Here is an 18,136-nt window from a genome sequence, read left to right as displayed (position 1 = left end):
AATCCAATCAAGAGCAAACATCATCCATGACCTTTATAATGGAAGGGAGATAATTCATGAAGCAACTGCAGATAGTTGGACAGAGGATACTGCCTGCATTGATGGCCTGGGACAGTGATCATTTACCTCCAATAACTTTCTTGGTGCTATGTATGACTTTAACCGATGAAAGACAGTCCATCTGGATCCTTCCATTTTACTTGGGATGTTTGACACAATAGTCAATCAAATGTTGCCTATTGAATTCCAGTCTTTTGTCTGTGTTTGGACCAAATTTTTAAAGAGGTCTGGAGCTGAATAATGCTCGCAGAAACCAAATTGAGCACTGGTAAGCAAGTTATTTTTATTTTAAGTGCTGTTTGATAGCACTATCAACAACATTTTACATTACTTTGATGATTGAAATGCTGGTGCTCAATAATTGGCCAGGTTTGCTTACTGTCTTACATTTCATGGATAGAACATATCTGGGCAATTGTTCACATTGCCAAGTGGATGCCGGTGTTGTGTTGATACCAGAAATTCCTAAATATCGTCCCAATTATTTCTGGATCATAAGTCTTCAGTCTTATGATGGAATATGATCAGGGTCACACCTTTTGTTACATGCAATGCATTTAGCTGTTTTCTTGATTTTTTAAAAATTAAATTATACTTTATTCATAAAAGTCATCTCAGTGTCTACAAAGGTTCTAAATGATATCTGTATGAGTCTTTGTAGAGAAAAAGAAACAAAACAAATTGGAATTGTAACATTTCTCCAAGCTCCTGTACAGTTGCAAAAAAAGGTATTTTCTACTTGTGCAAGAAACCATTTTTGCTCATTTTGAAACACAGAGGGTCTGACAACTGAATGAACCCTCATTATACTTTGGTAGGAAGACTTGAACTGTGGTCTCTCCCACTGCACCTTAATGGCAGCTGCTTCAAGCTTTATGTGTGTCTCAGCATGTAGTCCTGGGCCATAGAATGTGTCAGTCTGCAACACTTAATTGAGATCCAACTGTTTACAGTGTAAGACCAGCAAGGTCCAGGCAGACCAAAGAATGTCTTTCACCGAGCTGATGTTCCACCAGGCACAGTCAATGTTTGTCTCATTATGCATCCCAGGGAACAGCCTGTAGAGCACAGAGGCTGTCATGAAGCTGCTCAGGATGAACCTTGATGAGATCCATTGCACCTCTCTTCAAACCTTTGCAAAGGCACATTTCAGAAGAAGATGAGGTATAGTGCTGGAAAAGTACAACCGGTCAGGCAGCATCCAAGGAGCAGGAGAATCGACATTTCTGGCAAAAGCCCTTCATCAGGCTTTTGCCTGAAACATTGATTCTCCTGCTCCTTGGATGCAGCCTGACCTGCTGTGCTTTTCCAGCACCCACACTCTTGACTCTAATCTCCAACATCTGCAGTCCTCACTTTCGTCCATGGTGTTAGAGGCAAAGTGCTGACTTGGATAGAAGCTTGGCTGTCTAGCAGAAAGCAAGTGGTAGGGATAAAAGGGTCCTCCTCAGGATGGCAGCACAAGTGGTGTTCCACAAGGCTCAGTGTTGGTACTGCAATGTTTCACTTTATACATTAACAATTTAGATGAGGTAACTAAGGGCATTCTGGCTAAGTCTGCAGACAATACAAAGATGGATAGAGGGACAGGCAGCATTGAGGAGACAGGGAGGCTGCAGAAGGATTTAGACAGGTTAGGAGAGTGGACAAAGAAATGGCAGATGGAGTACAACATGGGAAAGTGTGCAGTCATGCACTTTGGTAGGAAGAATAGAAGCATGGACTATTTTCTAAATGGGGAGAAAGTTCAGAAGTCTGAAGTGCAAAGAGACTTGGGAGTTCTAGTTCAGGATTCTGCCAAGGTAAACTTGGAGGTTGAGTCAGTAGTTAGGAAGGCAAACATAACGTTGACATTTATTTTGAGAGGACTTGAATCTAAAAACAGGGATGTACTTCAGAGGCTGTATAAGGCTCTGGCCAGACCACATTTGGAGTATTGTGCACAGTTTTGGGCCCCATATCTAAGGAAGGATATACTGGCTATGGAGCGTGTTCAGAGGAAGTTTGAGAATGGTCCCAGGAATGAAAAGCTTAATATATGAGGAATGTTTGAGAATTCTGGGTTATACTCTATGGTGTTTAGAAGGATGAAGGGGGATGTAATTGAAACTTAGAGAATACTGAGTGAATGTTAGGAAGATGCTTCCATTGCATTATGACCTGAGGCAACAGCCTTAGAGTAAAGGGAAGACCTTTTAGAGTGGAGGTAAGGAGAAACTTCAGCCAGAACGTGGTGAATCTATGGAATTAATTGCCACAGAACGCTGTGGAGGTCAGGTCATTGAGTATATTTAAGATGGAGATAGGTTCTTGAGTATCAAGGGTTATGAGGAGAATGGGTTGAGAAACTTATCAGCCATGATTGAATGGCAGAGCAGATTGATGGGCTGAATAGCCTAATTTCCGCTCCTATGTCTTATGGTCTCTACTTTTCCTGCAGGGTCTCAAAGATGCCATGTAATGACCACTTCTGTATGGACTTGTGGTCAAAGATGTTTTACTTTGCATATCTATTCACGAAGGACAGGCCATACAGAAATGGTCTGATTACCTGGAGCACCAAGGCCAGACCCATCCTTCACAACACCAGGAATGGGTAGTACCTCAGTATGTAGTGACACTTGGTGTTTGCATACTGAGGCTGTACACATAGCTTGATGCAGCCACATATAAAGGTCGCCATCAGGATGGGTGTGTATGTCCTTCTATCTTATCCAGAGCTTTATAGGTGGTATTCCTGCAGACATGGTCCATCTTTGATCTCCAGGTGAATTGGAAGATGGTTCAGGTGACTGCTGAGGTGCAGGTTTGAGGAATGGGCCAGAATTGTACCATGTGCAGCAACACTGACAGAAACTCACATCTGATGACCAGGCTTTTACCCAAAATGGAGAGGGAGCAGTGCTCCCCAAGCCCAGTTTCCGCTTCACCGTGGCAATACACTCCCCCCAAGTTTTTGTACATGCCCCATCCCCTCTGAATCATACTCCCAGCATCTTCAGGTAATTTGTCCTGACTGTAAAAGGTGTAAATGATTAGTCACCCCAGTCCCAAAGAACATGTCCTCACTCTTGCCTCGAATTACCTTTCCTCTTGAGGCCAGTTCTAACTGGTTGTACGTGCACACTGACAGCAGATCTGAGCAGAAAATGGCAACATTATCCCTTGCAAGGAGACTTTGATCTGCCAGCCTCCACTGCCTGGAATAGTCATCCCTCTCAGGCTCACATCATTCCTGGTTAACTCAGCAAAAGGTTCTGTACACACAGAAACAAGGTAGGAGAAAGTGGACAACCTTGCCTGACTCCAGATCTGATCGGGAATGTTTCTGATTCCCATCCATTGATTGAGACTTTACTAACCATGTTGGTGTAGAACAGTTGAATCAAATTACGGATTCCCTCCACAAAGCCCATTTTGAAAAGTACAACCCTCCTGTAGGTGCACAATATCCTATCAATGTTCTTTTCCCAGTCCAGGTTGATAAGGTAGGTGTCCAGCCCACTGTATGTAGATGATGGTAACCCTGGAGAGTGTGAGGCTGTCTGAGATATTTATGTTCGGTGCAGTATGAGTTTGATCAGGGTGAATCGCCTGGCCAATCAAGTCTCTCAGCTGAATACATAAGCCGTCACTTAGAGGAGATCCTCTCTTCTCAAAGGATTCTACCACAAGGAATGAATTATCTGACATCACAAATGCATAAGATTGCAGAAAGAAACTGAGTTGGATAATGCTCAAAGGTGACTGTAAATACTTTAGCCTTGGTTTCATAGTTGTGCTGGGCAACTAACACTGAGAATTGGAATATTTTTGGAGACTTTGGTTAGTTGTTTAATTGTCCACTACAAATTATGATTAGACATATCAGGTTTGGGAAGTTTATAAATCATCTATTGGCTGTAAAATTGCTTAGCTCTGTCAATTGCATGAGTTTTCTACTGTTTAGCATGCATGGAAACCTGTGTTATGCTTCATCAAATTGGCATCTCATTTTTGGCAAACCTCTTTGCACTCTTTACTGATTTCTCCATTCCAACAAGGTGCAACAGATGCATAATTCAGACCAGATGTGCATGGAACTGAGAAGCTCCAGTTACGTTGTGTCTCTTTCAGTTACTCTGTTACCATGGTCATTGTCCATTTAAATTCTTCAACTACTTTGTTGATGTAATCCTTGACCAAACAACTTTGCCAATTAGGACATGAAGAATGTCCTTTATATGGTCCTCTAGCCCCTCAACCTTGTCATAGACTTGCTTCACAATGCATCCCTAATGAGCAAAACTGAAAGTTTGTTTTAACTCCGCATGCGCTAATCCACAAAAATGGTAATTTGATTCTACATTCTCACATGTGGAACCCTTGAAACTTTGTGACCATACACAGAGTATTTAGTATGGAACAGGACCTGTGTGGAATTTCCAAGGATGCCACACATGTAGCTTAGCAGAAGCAGTGATAGAATGCTCTTCGGGTAATATAAGTGATGAGAAATGCAAGGAAGAAGTTTAGCTTTTGTGAGATAAGTACCATGGGAGTATGTATGTGTGGGAATTCATATCAAGAGGAAAAGATACTGAGGAGTCACCTAATAAAGTTTTGATGGAGTTGATAAAAAAAGACTGTTTTCACATGTGGAAAGGAGCATAATTAGAGGCCTTCAATGTAATTTAGTTGCCAAGAGTTTCAATAAAGAATTCAAAAGCTACATCGGGTTCCTACTTACTAACTACAGTTCTGCCTTCAACACCATAATTCCAAACAAACTCATTTCTAAACTCTGAGACCTAGGTCTTAGCTCCCCGCTATAACTGGATCCAAGACCACCTGACCCATAGACTACAATCTGTAAGTATAGGCAACGACGCCTTCATGATAATACTCAATATCTGTGCCCCACAAGGCTGCATACTCAGCCCCGTACTATACTCCTTACAAATTCACAATTGTTTGGCCAAAATTTGCCCCATTTACAAATTTGCTGATGACACACCCGTTGTAAGTCCAATCTTAAAAATGATAAGACGGAATACATGAAGAGGTTGAATGTTTAGCGGCATGGTGTAAAGACAATAATCTCTCTCTCAGCAAAATGAAGGAGTTGGTCATTGACTTCAGGAAGTGGAGTTGAGGGCACACCCCTGTCTGCATCAATGATGCTGAGGTAGAGATGGCTAAGGGATCAAGATCCTGGGAATGACTGTGAGCAACAATCTGTCCTGGTCCACACACGCTGGCATGAGGGTCAAGAAACCCCAACAACGTCTGTAGTTCCTCTGGAGGCTAAGGAAATTCGGCATGCCTACAAAGACTCTCATCAATCTTTTATTGATGCACCTATCTGGATGAATCACAGCGAGGTGTGGCTACTGCTCTTCCCAAGACCACAAGAAACCACAGAGGCTTGTGAACACAGCCCATTCATTTACTCCATCTATACTTCTCATTGCCTCGGGAAAGCAACCAACATAATTAAAGACTCCTCCCACCCTGGTTATACACTCTCGCCCTCATCTGTCAGGCAAATGATACAAAAGTTTGAATGCGTGTATTAACAGCTTCAAAGACAGCTGCTTCCCCGATGTTATCAGACTTTTGAACGGACTTTCAATTCTGATTTCTCTGCACCTTCTCCACAGCGGTAACACTTAATTTTGCACTCTGTTCTGCTATCCTGATGCACTTTCTATGGTATAATCTACCTGTATAGCACTTTTCACTGTATCTTGGTACATGTGACAGCAATAAATCGGACTTCAAAAGCAAATTTTTCCCAAAAGACTGGTGAGAATGTCAAACCTGCACACATGGAATGGTTGAGGTGAATTGTAAAGATTGTATTTAAGGGAGAGTTAAACAGACACGTGAGGTAGAAAGGAAATAGAAGGTTACAATACATTTATAGGGTGAACATTGGAAGAAGGCTAGAATGGAACACGAACTTTGGCATGTATTGATTTACCAAATGGCCTGAATCAGTGGTATATGTCCTATCTAATTGAGTGGGTAGAAGTGATTAAGCATGTAGTTATGAGAATGCCAAGTATTCATATGAAATAAATGTTGAGTGGAATCTTACGGGGTTCTGAGCGACATAGGCTCTGGTGTGATTTGTGGCAGAATCAAACAATAAGTCCAACAAGTCCCATCTTTCTGGTTTTGACAAGAGATGTGGCGAGATTCTTGGCAAGCAGTGATGAGTTCTTGACTAAAGGGGATTATTGTTTGTTAAATGCCTTGTTAACACCTGATTTGCTTCATTAACATTCAGCATTCTACCTTAGCAAACACACCAAACAAGCTAGCAGTTGAGGAAAGCTAGACCTGGAAACTAGATGCAGTATTTGCAAATTCAGCGTGTTGCTTACTTCAGATGATGCAAATGTCCAAACTGCATAACAGAGCACAATCCACTGGCACCAGCTTCATGCATCCTCATCTACTGACACTGGCATCCAGCATTCACAACCATCATGGCACTTTTCCAATACATTTGGCAAGATGCTCAGGAGCCACATACATGGCATGACACATTGGTAACTAGCATTGAAAAGTTGCAGTAAGAACAACTCCTGGATTGGACCAGGCTGCAGCTCAGTACTGATTGCTTGCTGTCTTAGCACTTGCTAACTTAACTCCCACATGCCTGCTTTCAGCATCTATGCCTTAGGTTTTTTTTTGTCATAATGCAGTTTTACCTTGTTGGTCAGCTGTCCTTAATCTAGAGATGTACATCTTGATGTGTGGCAATATGGTTAAACAATCTCATAGCTACAGCATGTGCCACCAACTTATGAAGCAAACACATTTCATGTGCAGTTATGTCTTAACGTTTTAGACAAGTAATCTCCTCTCAAATCCAGGGATGCACCTGTAAGTCAGAGAGTGCCTGGACAGTAAGTCACGGACAGCCTCCAATACTAGCCTAGGGGATTGGCCACAATCAAATTTCAAGTGGGTATGATCCCAGTGAGGAGGCCTGTGCTTTTGTATTCCAGGGGATGGCTAACGATCAGTCCTCTGGCTCCCAAGTGGCTGTCTTGAAGGAGGAGAAAGGAATGTGGTGGTGGGGGGATGCTAATGTAGTCAGAGAGACATACAGCCACAGTCAGGGATCTGGACCTTTCTCATCTGGGGCTATTTGCTTTGTTCACCCAAAGTGATGGACCACAGTCAGTCTGCAAGACATGTCAGTCAAATGGAGAGGAAAGGAAATGGAGAGGTGTAGTGGAAAGGGGGCCACTAGTGCTGAAGGAAATTCAGCAAGCTAATCTTTAGGATTTGAGACTGAATGCTGGGGATAAAAGAGGATGACAATTGTGAAGGGGAGGAAACCATATTCACATGGGTGTGTGAATGGGAAGGGAGTCTGCAATAGACAATTTTGTCCATGGTCAAGAGAATCCTTGTATCAAGGGAGCAAGCAGTTTATGAGCACACTTGGCATGGTCACCTCATATGCCAGAGCTGGGTGGAAAAGGAGGGCAAGTGCAGACTAATACTAATTGGGTTGCTTTCCTTTTCACCTACTGAACTTGTTAACTTTTTGTGATTAATGTTTGAGGACTGCTAAATCCCTCTGTGTTATACCTGGCTGTAGTCTTTCTCCAATTTAATAGCATTCAGCTTCTCTATTCTTCCTGCCAAAGTGCACAACCTCCCATTTTCCCACAGTATATTCCATCTGCTAAGTTTTTGGCCACTCACTTAACTTGTGTCCCACTGTAGACTCCTTGTCATCTTCCCTGCTTGTCTTCCCACCTATTTGCTGTCATCTGAAAACTTAGCTATAGTACATTCACTTCCATGATGCCCCAACACTGATCCCTCGGGCACTCATAGTTACTGGTTGCCATCCTGAAAATGCCTCCTTTACTACAACTCTTTGACTTCTATTAGTTAGCCAATCCATTATCCATTCTAATATCCTGCCTCTGACACTATGGGATGATGAGTGTAGTACAGCATGAGCTTTGGTGGATGTAGAAGCAAATAGGTGGTGTGTGTCAAGAAGCAGAGAGAAAAGTTCAGCACTTACCCTAGCACATTAGAGAAGGTCAGTGACCTTCTTAAGGAATTGCTGGTTGTTCGTATGGACTGCAGATAGTGCCCTCAGACCAGACTGCTGTGATCTGATATCATGACCTCGTCTGGGAAGAGTACGGCCAGTCTTTGCAACATCCATCACAACTTCTGAGCTTCAATATTTTTCAGCTGCACCAAGCAAATGCCAATAATGGGCTTTCTTCACACCTGCTCTTATCCCCTGGGAATTCATTGAGCCTCCAACTCCTTAAAACTAACGGCAACGCTTTATTAGTTATATGGAGATAACCTTTCCTTAGTTGCCAATCCCTCTCCAACACAGAACAAGTGACCGTCTGCCAGCTTCCCAGGTCCTCAGGACTTCTCACACCCTGACTGTCTAGCAACTGCTATCAATTAATCTCTGCTGCCCACAACTTCTTCCCCCTGCCCCTGAATTGACCAGATTGACCAAAGGTGGTAATCTTCTGCTTTGACTACTTCTGACCGAGTGACCATATCCTTTGTTTTTCCCTTTGATGATCCCATAGTCACATTTTTGCACCATTCTCCACAATATAAGTAGACACGATTACTTTGAAATGGCTGAAACCTACAGTTATTAAAAGAGAAAACTAGAACAACGCATACATAGCCTATGATGTGATTAGCATATACAAAATACATACCAGAATTCGGTGACCGCCAGAAATGGAAACAAAGATGTTGAAAAAGGAAAGGGAAGAGCCAAAGCAGACCAGTGTGAAGGTGAGAGCGGCGTGGAAATTGAAAGTGAAATTGATATTTTTTTCCAATTCAGGTTGAGAGGGCGAAGCAGTGGTGATTTATATCATCAGTGTATAGGATCAGACCAAGGAATATTCCATGAGCCCCACAAAGATACAGGCATAACTGCAGCCATACCTTTGACCTGAAGAAAGTGAGGGGCACTAAACAGAAGTTGTTTAAAGTGAGAATGAGTTCAGCCAGCTGGAGAAGGATGATGGTGGATGGGGGAGTTCAGGTCTTCTTTCCAGGATTGCATGTCCATGGTGAAGACCAGGCAGCTAATGCCCGCACATTGATAATCCTGAAACTATGTAGTGGGTCCCAGTACAGTAAGCCATGGGCAGTCTCCGATACCAGTTCAGCAGATTGCCACAATTGGGTGTCAGGTGGGGTTGGTCTCAGAGAGAGGGGCTGTGCTTCTGCATTCCGTGGAGTGGGTAACAGTCCTGTGGCTCCATTGGTGACCAGTTTAAAGGTGATGGGGTTGGGCTAACACAGTCAGGGAAATTACAGCCACCAATCAGGGATCTGGGCACTTTTCATCTAGGGCTATCTGGTTTGGTCACCCAAGAAGGTGGGCACAGTCAATATGTATGGAATTCCATGGTTGCTAATACCCTTTTATTGCATCATACTTGAAGAGAGGGAGGAGATGAATCAAAGCAAAGCACCTGAAAGGAGATAGCAAGCTGTTAGAGACAGGAAATAGAGACCAAGAGAAAACAGCACAGGGCTGGGGAGGAGAATGGAGATTGAATTAATGTGCTTGGGTACAGAACAGCAGCAAAAGAAAAGCAGCATTCAGATTACTTGAGCATGGCAGAGATTAGAAGTGATACTTCCTGGTCTAAACTGAGATATTCCTGCTTAACCTGAATGTCTTGCATTATTACTTTACATTTTAATGCTGTTAGCCAATTAAGTAGCAATGCTAAAACGTAATAGGTAATCCCCTAAATTGAATTCTATTAACTTTCCCTCATATTATGAGTAATTAACATTCTGCTAATATTGCAATTATAAATAGCTATTGACAATCTAAATAGGAAACTACGAAATTGTGCAGTTAAAGAATAGCAACTGAAAGAGTTGGATTTTTTTCTGTTTTTTTAAAGCATCAACACTTTCAATTAATGTACCGTTAACTAAACACAGCTCACAATTTGACTAATGTAGAATCAGTTGTTACATTCGATAAACCACTGGGAGGAGGAAGGAGTGTCTATTTTTGGAATACTGTGTCATTTTGTGTACTGGTCTTCAAAAAAAATTTGATGCTTTTGACATGATTGACCAGAGATTATTCTGAGAATTGTGAAGACAGATTTGCAGAACTCAGCTAGTTTTCATTTGGATTTGGGGAATTGGACTGTCAAACTTATTGAAGCACCTGGATCTATGTAGTTGATGTAGATGGTAAGTCTGTAATGGGGAATGCTGTACATGATCTGTGGAAGGTGAGGCTTGACAGATGACTAGCCTTTTAAATTTTGTTTATTCATAAATAGTTCAAATCACCTGTTGGTGTGAACCATCTGTTTCCATTAGTTCCTTTATGTCATATGTGATAAATGATTCATAAAATGCCAAATTCAACCTAATCAGAGGATTTTCTTTGTAGGGATGAAAGAGATTTTAATGAATCCACATGTGTCAAGAAGTAAGTGTTAAAGCATGAATAATAAACTTTATTCCCTGCTGTTAACTAATTTCTTTAGTTTTCATGATGCAAGAAATGTTTTCCGAGTGTTTTTAAGCATTTGCCCTCTTCAGGAATCATTTCCATCAAAAAGCCATTCATTTCGTGATCTTCCAATGAGGAGTTCAGAATATAATTTAAATTGGTAACTGACAAGATGAAATATCTTTGAGCTAATAGCCCAGATCTTCTGAGCAGCAACAATGATGGCTGGATTACTGTTACATTTGTTAATTCCCACAGTTTAGTTCTGCTTCGCATTTCTTCTTGGACTTTCTGAGCTCAGCAATTCCAAATCTGTGCAATATCCATTGGTAACTCCATCAAAGCAGCATAGAATGGCTGGATGTGCCTCCTTTTTAGGCACTAGCATTAAACAGGTAGTGGGGAGGATGGGACCAGTTGTTAGTCAGATCTGGCGGGGCGGGGTTGACTGGATCTGGTCAGGAAGAGTGTGACTGTGTCTGGCCAGGTGGGCTGTGGCCAGATATAGCCAGGTCTGGGACCTGGGTGAAGAGGTGTAATCAGGTTTGATCAGGGTTAGTCCGGTAACTGTGATTGAGTCAGGAGGATAAACAGTTGTCACAAGGTTTTGTCAGGTTGGGATTGGGGGTGTTTGAGTGGTAATTGTGGCGTTAATTATAATTAGACTAGGTTTTAATCTGTGTCTAGCAATTCCTGATTAACTATTCAGGTAAACATAACAGAGCTGTCTGTGGTGAGTAAAGACTTTCACAGAGGGTACTGGGGAAGAGTGGAGTTGCTGATCAGATGTTGAAACTTTCCAGGCACATTCCACGTATGTTTCCATATCAGGACTTCTGCAGAATCTATCAAGTCTTCAATGATCCAAAGTTGGAATATTTGGCTCTATGTATTTAAAACAGAGGGATTTGATTAGTACATTTTATCCAATCACTATGCCTTCACATTATACACAGTAGTCTGTTTAACATCATAAAACATTTCTGAGATGTTTGCAAGATGATCAATAAGACACATTAACATAATAACTAAGGGATAAGCAGAGAGGGGGTGGGGGGTTTGAAGGTATGGCAAAAGTTTGTGTTCAACAGAATGGAACTCAAAAGGCTGAATGTTCTGTAACTTAAAGTGGAATGAAAGGACGAAAGTCAAGAAAATTAATTAGAAAAGTGAAGGACATGTAAATTATGATAGGTTGAAATGAGGTCTCAAATAAGTGTTTATAGATGAGGACTTTATTTTGAAATTGGTCAACTTTCAATGGATTTCTCTTTATCAATCTATAGGTAATAGGGCGAAAGGACTTTTCAGCTGTTAAATCAGACACTGTGTCCCCATAAAATCATGGCTGAACTTGCTATCAGCCAGTGATCCAAAATGTGTAGCATCTTCCTGGAACACCAACATTAATGAAAATTTGAGAGAATGAGACTCCACATAACATGTCAAAGTTAATTTTCCAAGCCAGAGAGGCTCATTGATTCTAATTAAGACTTACTGTGCCATTCAAAGGATGCTAGAACGGATGGAGAGGCCCTAACACATTTTGGTGAGTTTAGTGTTACTATATCAAGTAAATACAGCAACTTCATGCCATTCCATGTATTCCAATGGTCAGTCTTTTGGTGAAAAATAGAGCATCTCACACAGCAGCCAACTGCATGTGAATTTATTGGAAAATTGTACTTGGTTTACATGTTAATAATGGTGAGCACCATAAGCTTCTGTTACTGTTTTGCAAAATCTGGCCTGGTAAATATTTCCACAACCTTGAGGGTCAGCTAGATGTGGATACTGGCAATCTTGCAGAAATGAAAATTGGCAATCCTCCTGAACAAAAGGGTGCAAGCATTGAAACTATAATCAGTCAAATAAGATTGACTCTTTCTTTGGGGTTGAATTTGACAATGCTAAGATGTGGAATTCTAAGAAGAAACCAAACAGCCTCTTTGATTTGATTTAAGTTGAAGGAAATTCTCGTTCATCTACAATGTGGTATAGCACTATTTAAAGAGCAGAGAATAGTAGTAGAGAAGAAAGGCCGACTGTTATCAGCACGCACATGTTACTGACTTCATGTCTCATAAGTCTGCACTGACATCTAATGTGACCATGTGAGGCTGAGATGAGAAGCAATTGTAGTGCTTACTGAATTTGAACAAGTACAAGTGCAAAGCAAGAGCAGTATTTCAAATGTAAACCAAAGAATGGGTCAGTTGTGATAGGTATTTCAGAGAAGTCAAAATGGTTAGTACACCACAATTACAAAGGATGTTGTTGGTGATCTTGACACAGTACTGAGGGCGGTACGGTGGCACAGCAGTTAGCACTGCTGCCTCACAGCACCAGAGACCCGGGTTCAATTCCCAACTCAGGCGACTGACTATGTGGAGTTTGCACATTCTCCCCGTGTCTGCGTAGGTTTCCTCCGGGAGCTCTGGTTTCCTCCCACAGTCCAAAGATGTGCAGGCCAGGTGAATTGGCCATGCTAAATTGCCCGTAGTGTTAGATAAAGGGGTAAATGTAGGGGAATGGGTGGGTTGCGCTTTGGTGGGTCGGTGTGAACTTGTTGGGCCGAAGGGCCTGTTTTCACACTAAGTAATCTAATCTGAGCAGAAAATGGCAAGATGGAATTCAAAGAGAATATGTAGACAGTCAAGCAGGTTGTGACAAATTCAAGAACTTTAGCACAGCAGTTGAGGTTGAAGATAGGGCTATAGTTTGGAAGGAAAAATGCAGTAAGGGAAAATGTTTTGAGGAAGAGGAAAACAGCAGTCTTGAAAGTTGAGGCAAATCACGAACTTTCATTAGTGTGTGTATAATATCATTTGTCACAATTACGCTAGGTGTGTCCACAGTGGTCTGAGAAGTACAAATTTATAGAACTTATTGAGCCTACATTTTAGTTTTTTAAGTGTTCCTATTGAAAGAAAATCAGCAAAGATTTAGGCTTAAACAATATCAAAAGTTAGTTTATTGCACAACTTATTGCTAAGAGTTACTAAGTAGAAGAGTGCTAATTAATAGCTAAAATGCAAATTGTCAAAAGTTATTGAAAAAATGAAAGAAACATCAGTCTTTGCAGATCTGATACTTCCTTCTATTTTCTCTTTCTGAAAGTGAAAGTTGAAAACATGAAGTCAGAATTCATCAGTTATAGTGGTTTCTGTGTTCGAATACATGTGCTGCTTCTAATTGGACTCGAGGTGTAGCAGGTTTTGGGGGAGAGAGACAAAGAGAAGTTTCTTTGTTCTCACTTGAACCATTTTTCCACAGAGTTATGTTAGAATTCTCTAGGGAGTTATTCTAGTCTCATTTTTGTCAAAGCTTTGAATTCTCACACCTTTAGAAGGACCCATTGTGTTGTCCAATGGTAAATTGAGTTACAAAGTCTCCATTTGTGAACAATGCTGAGAATAACACTGCTGACATTGAATTTAGCAGAACAGTCATGTGACTTCTGGGAGTCGTCTTATTTGATGTTTATCTATTTTAAAAGATCAGATTATCCTTCTTTACAAATGTATAATACTATAATTACACAGTGATAACGTATTTATATATTATAAATGTATATAAATAAATAAAGTTTAATATATTGAATATTAGAGCAAGACTGAACAAAGCATTCAGAATCAGAAAAAGTGACAAGAATACAATGTTAGAATTGATAGTATTAAGCAGAGCTTTGATTGCATGGTTAAAGTTGAGTGTCCTTAAAAGCTTTCAAAATTAAGTCAGCTCTCAAGAACATAAATGGAAGATCAATGATCAAGCAGCTGCACAAACAGGCAAAAGGAAGATAACATTATTCAACATTATTCAACATTTGATATCTTTCATCAAGGCTTCAAGTGTCCAAACATTATTTTATCATCATTGATGGGAAATGCATTTCCTCCGAGCTTGTCCCACTCCTTTGCCATAAATTGTGCTGATGTTCAGTGATAACCCTATTTCTATATGTTACATTAGCGGAACAGGAGGAGTCCTGAAAAATTCCTACTGATGATTTTAAAAGAGAGAATTTAATTAAGTTTTAGAGAATGTAAGGGAGAAATCTTTGGAATATATTTAGTTATAAGCTTCAAGAATGATTTTTCATTTCAGTTGAAAATATTAAGGCAATACTTATAGTAATCCAATTCATGTTGATAAGGTTAATCAAATTGTTGATTCATGTCTATTAATTAATAGACATGAATCAACAGTTAGATTAAAAAGCACATTGTTAGAGCAGAACTTAAATAACTGTTCTACTCCAGTTAACCTGGGAATGCTTAATGCTACCATTGAGAAACCAAAGTGAAAAAATATTCCCAGAGCTGGTACCCCTCACTGTTGAGCACAAAGATTCCCCAAAAATCAAATAAGCCATTTTATCTACCACAATTTCTGAAGCTAAAGTTTAGTAACTTTTTTAATATTTGATTTATCAAAAAGGCAATGACAGGGCACTTCAACTAATTACATTTATATGATTTAATTTATATAATTTTAATATCTTGGTATCTTAAGATCAGTTGGTGGTTCTGTGAATCTTACATATAGTTCCAACATCAGTCAACAAAGATGATCTAAGATTTGGCACGTGGGCTGCATTGACTTATCAGAACTCTGCTGCAAAGAAGACTCTGTTTTTCGCATTCACTCATGGAATGTGAGCACTATTGGCTGGGACAGCATTTATTGCCCGTCCCTGTTACCATCGAGAAGGTAACGGCGAATTGCTTTCTTGAATCTCTATAGTCCTTCATATATAAATATATTCACAGAGCTGTTAGGCATGGAGTTCCAAGATTTTGACTCAGCAACAATGAGGAAATGACAATATATTTTGACATCAGAATTCCTGCTCTGAAGGGGTAAAATCAAATTGAGTTCTCACTTTAAGTCTGGACAAAGATTGACCTTTTAAGAAAAGTTATGTTTTATTAGCTTCTCAATTGTACTTTCCTGTGCTGATTTTGAGCTCTTCTAACTGTTTCTCAATACTTTTCTGCTTTATTCTGTACAAATATAGAGAATAAGAACAGGAGTGAGTGAACCATTTCGCCCATGGACCTTGCTTCATCATTCAACATGATCATAACTGATCATCTATTTCCATGCCGTACCTCTGCTCTTTCTCCATACTCCTTGACATGTTTAGCCCTTATGTTAGGTTCTTTTTCTTGAGATTCTTACATACATGATGCAACTGCAATACACCAACTTCTGTGAACAGCCAAAATATATTAAGCAAGTACAAGCTTTGGAGGATCACTTAACAATGCCTGCAAAGCGTGTGAAGAAAGACTCTCTGAACAAAAGGACAGTCCTTCCTTTATACAAAATCTTTACATCACAGTCAGTAATCCCAGAAAAGAACCCCCAGCCATTCCCCCAAAATCACGTGCCACTCAAAACGCAATGCAGTGACCTGATCATCTCCAGAAATAATGTAATGTAAATCATTCCTTAATGGCAAGATCTGTTGTAAATCATTTTTTTAAAGTACAGGATGTGGTCAGAATTTAACTGCAATGTTCTTATTGATTCTGAATAGGAGATGATAATGTAAATTCTTTTACATTGTACCAGCAAGACAGAGAAGCATAGCACCCTACCCTCAGGGCATTCAATTTCTAACAGATCATCAGAGCTTTTTAGCCCTTTAACATCTCACTTAGACATCTATTTCTTTCTTAATATACTTAACTGACCTGGCCCCCTCAGCTCTCTATGGTAGAGAATTCCACAGATTCACACCCTCGGAATGAAAACATTTTTCTTCCTGACCCTTATTAGCCTAATGAATGGACTCTCTCACCACAAATAATGCTGATCTTGCTCTTGTCTAGCATTGCCCTGTGCAATGTAACCTGTATGCTTCTGTCTAAGTCTTTTTGATCTGTACATCGTTGCTTACTATGATTTGCCTGTACTGCTTATGAACAAAGCTTTTCATTGTACTTCAGTTCATGTGACAATAAATTAATCAAATCAATTACTTACGGCCTACCTTGTAACCTGAGACCGTCACCCCTTGTTTTGGATTCCCCGCTCAGGAATCATCTCTGTGCCCAGTGTGCCAAGTCATGTCAGAATTCAATGTTTGAATGCAATTCCCCTCTTCTAAACCCTCTGAATACAGACCTAGGATATCCAATCTCTTTTCATACGACAAACCTACTATCTCTGGAATCCATCCAATGAACCTTTGCTCTGGCAAGTATATCTTTTGTTGGATAAGGAGACCAAAACTCTGCATAGTAATGCAGGCACAGTCTCGCCAAGGCCCTGTGGAGCAGCAGTACAATCTATTTTCTCCTGTACTGTGATACTCTTGCAATGAAGGCCAACATACTATTTGCCTCCCTAATTTGCATGATTTCTTTCAGTAACCGGCATACAAAGCCATCCAGATCCCTTCTATCATTATTTTCCAAAGAATCACCATTTTAAATGATAACTACCATTCTATTTTTTCCAAAGTAGACAACATCACCACTAAACTACTTGAAATTCTCCTCATCATTCACAATCCCATTTTGTTTTGTGTTGTCAGCAAGCTTGGAAATAACGTATGTGCTTGTGTAAAAGTCAACATTTTGAGACTGTTTTTAAAGGTTCAATTTTATAGGGCTGACTATTACATGGGTACTAGTTTTGAGGGGCTGAAATTCATACTGCAGTTCAAAATACTGTATTATTAGCGGAAGTCAATTTGATTGCTCAACTCATCCTGGGTAAAGAAGAAAAAACAATGAATTACTTTAAAGGTAATTATTACCAATTAAAAGCAAGAGGAACAAGAATGAAATTTTATTTATATATATCAGTATGACAATTTAACATCTCAAAGATTCATTGAAGTCCCGCGAAATCACACTGTTCAACATTGTCATGGCCTGGTTTAATGGCACACTTAAAATGAAACATTTATTAAATTCTGAATGTGTAAGCAGCGTGAACTTTCTTGCCAAAGTCTGTCTTTTCCCTCCCATTTATTTTTGTATGTAATGAACCTCAGCGATATTAACGATTTGTCAAAAATTTAAATATATATATTTTATATATATATATGGCTAATATATCTCACTTTTATTCAAATATAATGGCACAATTAAAATTATTAACTTTTTAACAATATTAACTTTTGGATGTATAGTGCACAACATGTGCTAGGTACCAATAAACGTAGTATCGGTTTGAATGAATGAATCAATCAATCAATCAAAACGTGATGTAAAATGGGCTAAGTAGAGTTATGAATGAATGAATAGAGACACAATGTAGTAAATAAAGACTGATGAATAGAGTCACTCGTATGAATTAATGATCATGATTTCATTTAAGTGGGTTAATGGGAACAGTTTCCTTTGTAAGAGGTTGATAATGCTATTATAGTAGGTTTGACTTTTACATGAGCTATACGGAAAATACAAGAGTTTTTGGCCAAAAATAAGGGCTCAACTTTTACATGAGATTGACTTTTACGTGAGTATATATATATTATATATGGTATTACGTTTAATTTCTTCATTCAAATTGTTGATATATGTTGTGAAGAGCTAGGGCCCAATCTGATCC

General features: G+C 39.8%; 1 protein-coding gene across 9 annotated transcripts in view; it reads left to right on the top strand.

The window, feature by feature from the left end:
- caska (calcium/calmodulin-dependent serine protein kinase a) overlaps positions 1-18,136 on the top strand; it is a 746,802-nt gene that overhangs the window by 331,545 nt on the left and 397,121 nt on the right. The gene's annotated exons all lie outside the window — the stretch shown is intronic.

Source organism: Chiloscyllium punctatum, chromosome 15 (genome assembly GCF_047496795.1).
Source record: "Chiloscyllium punctatum isolate Juve2018m chromosome 15, sChiPun1.3, whole genome shotgun sequence".
In the NCBI taxonomy this organism is placed as follows: domain Eukaryota; kingdom Metazoa; phylum Chordata; class Chondrichthyes; order Orectolobiformes; family Hemiscylliidae; genus Chiloscyllium; species Chiloscyllium punctatum.
This window is presented reverse-complemented; position numbering and strand designations above follow the sequence as displayed.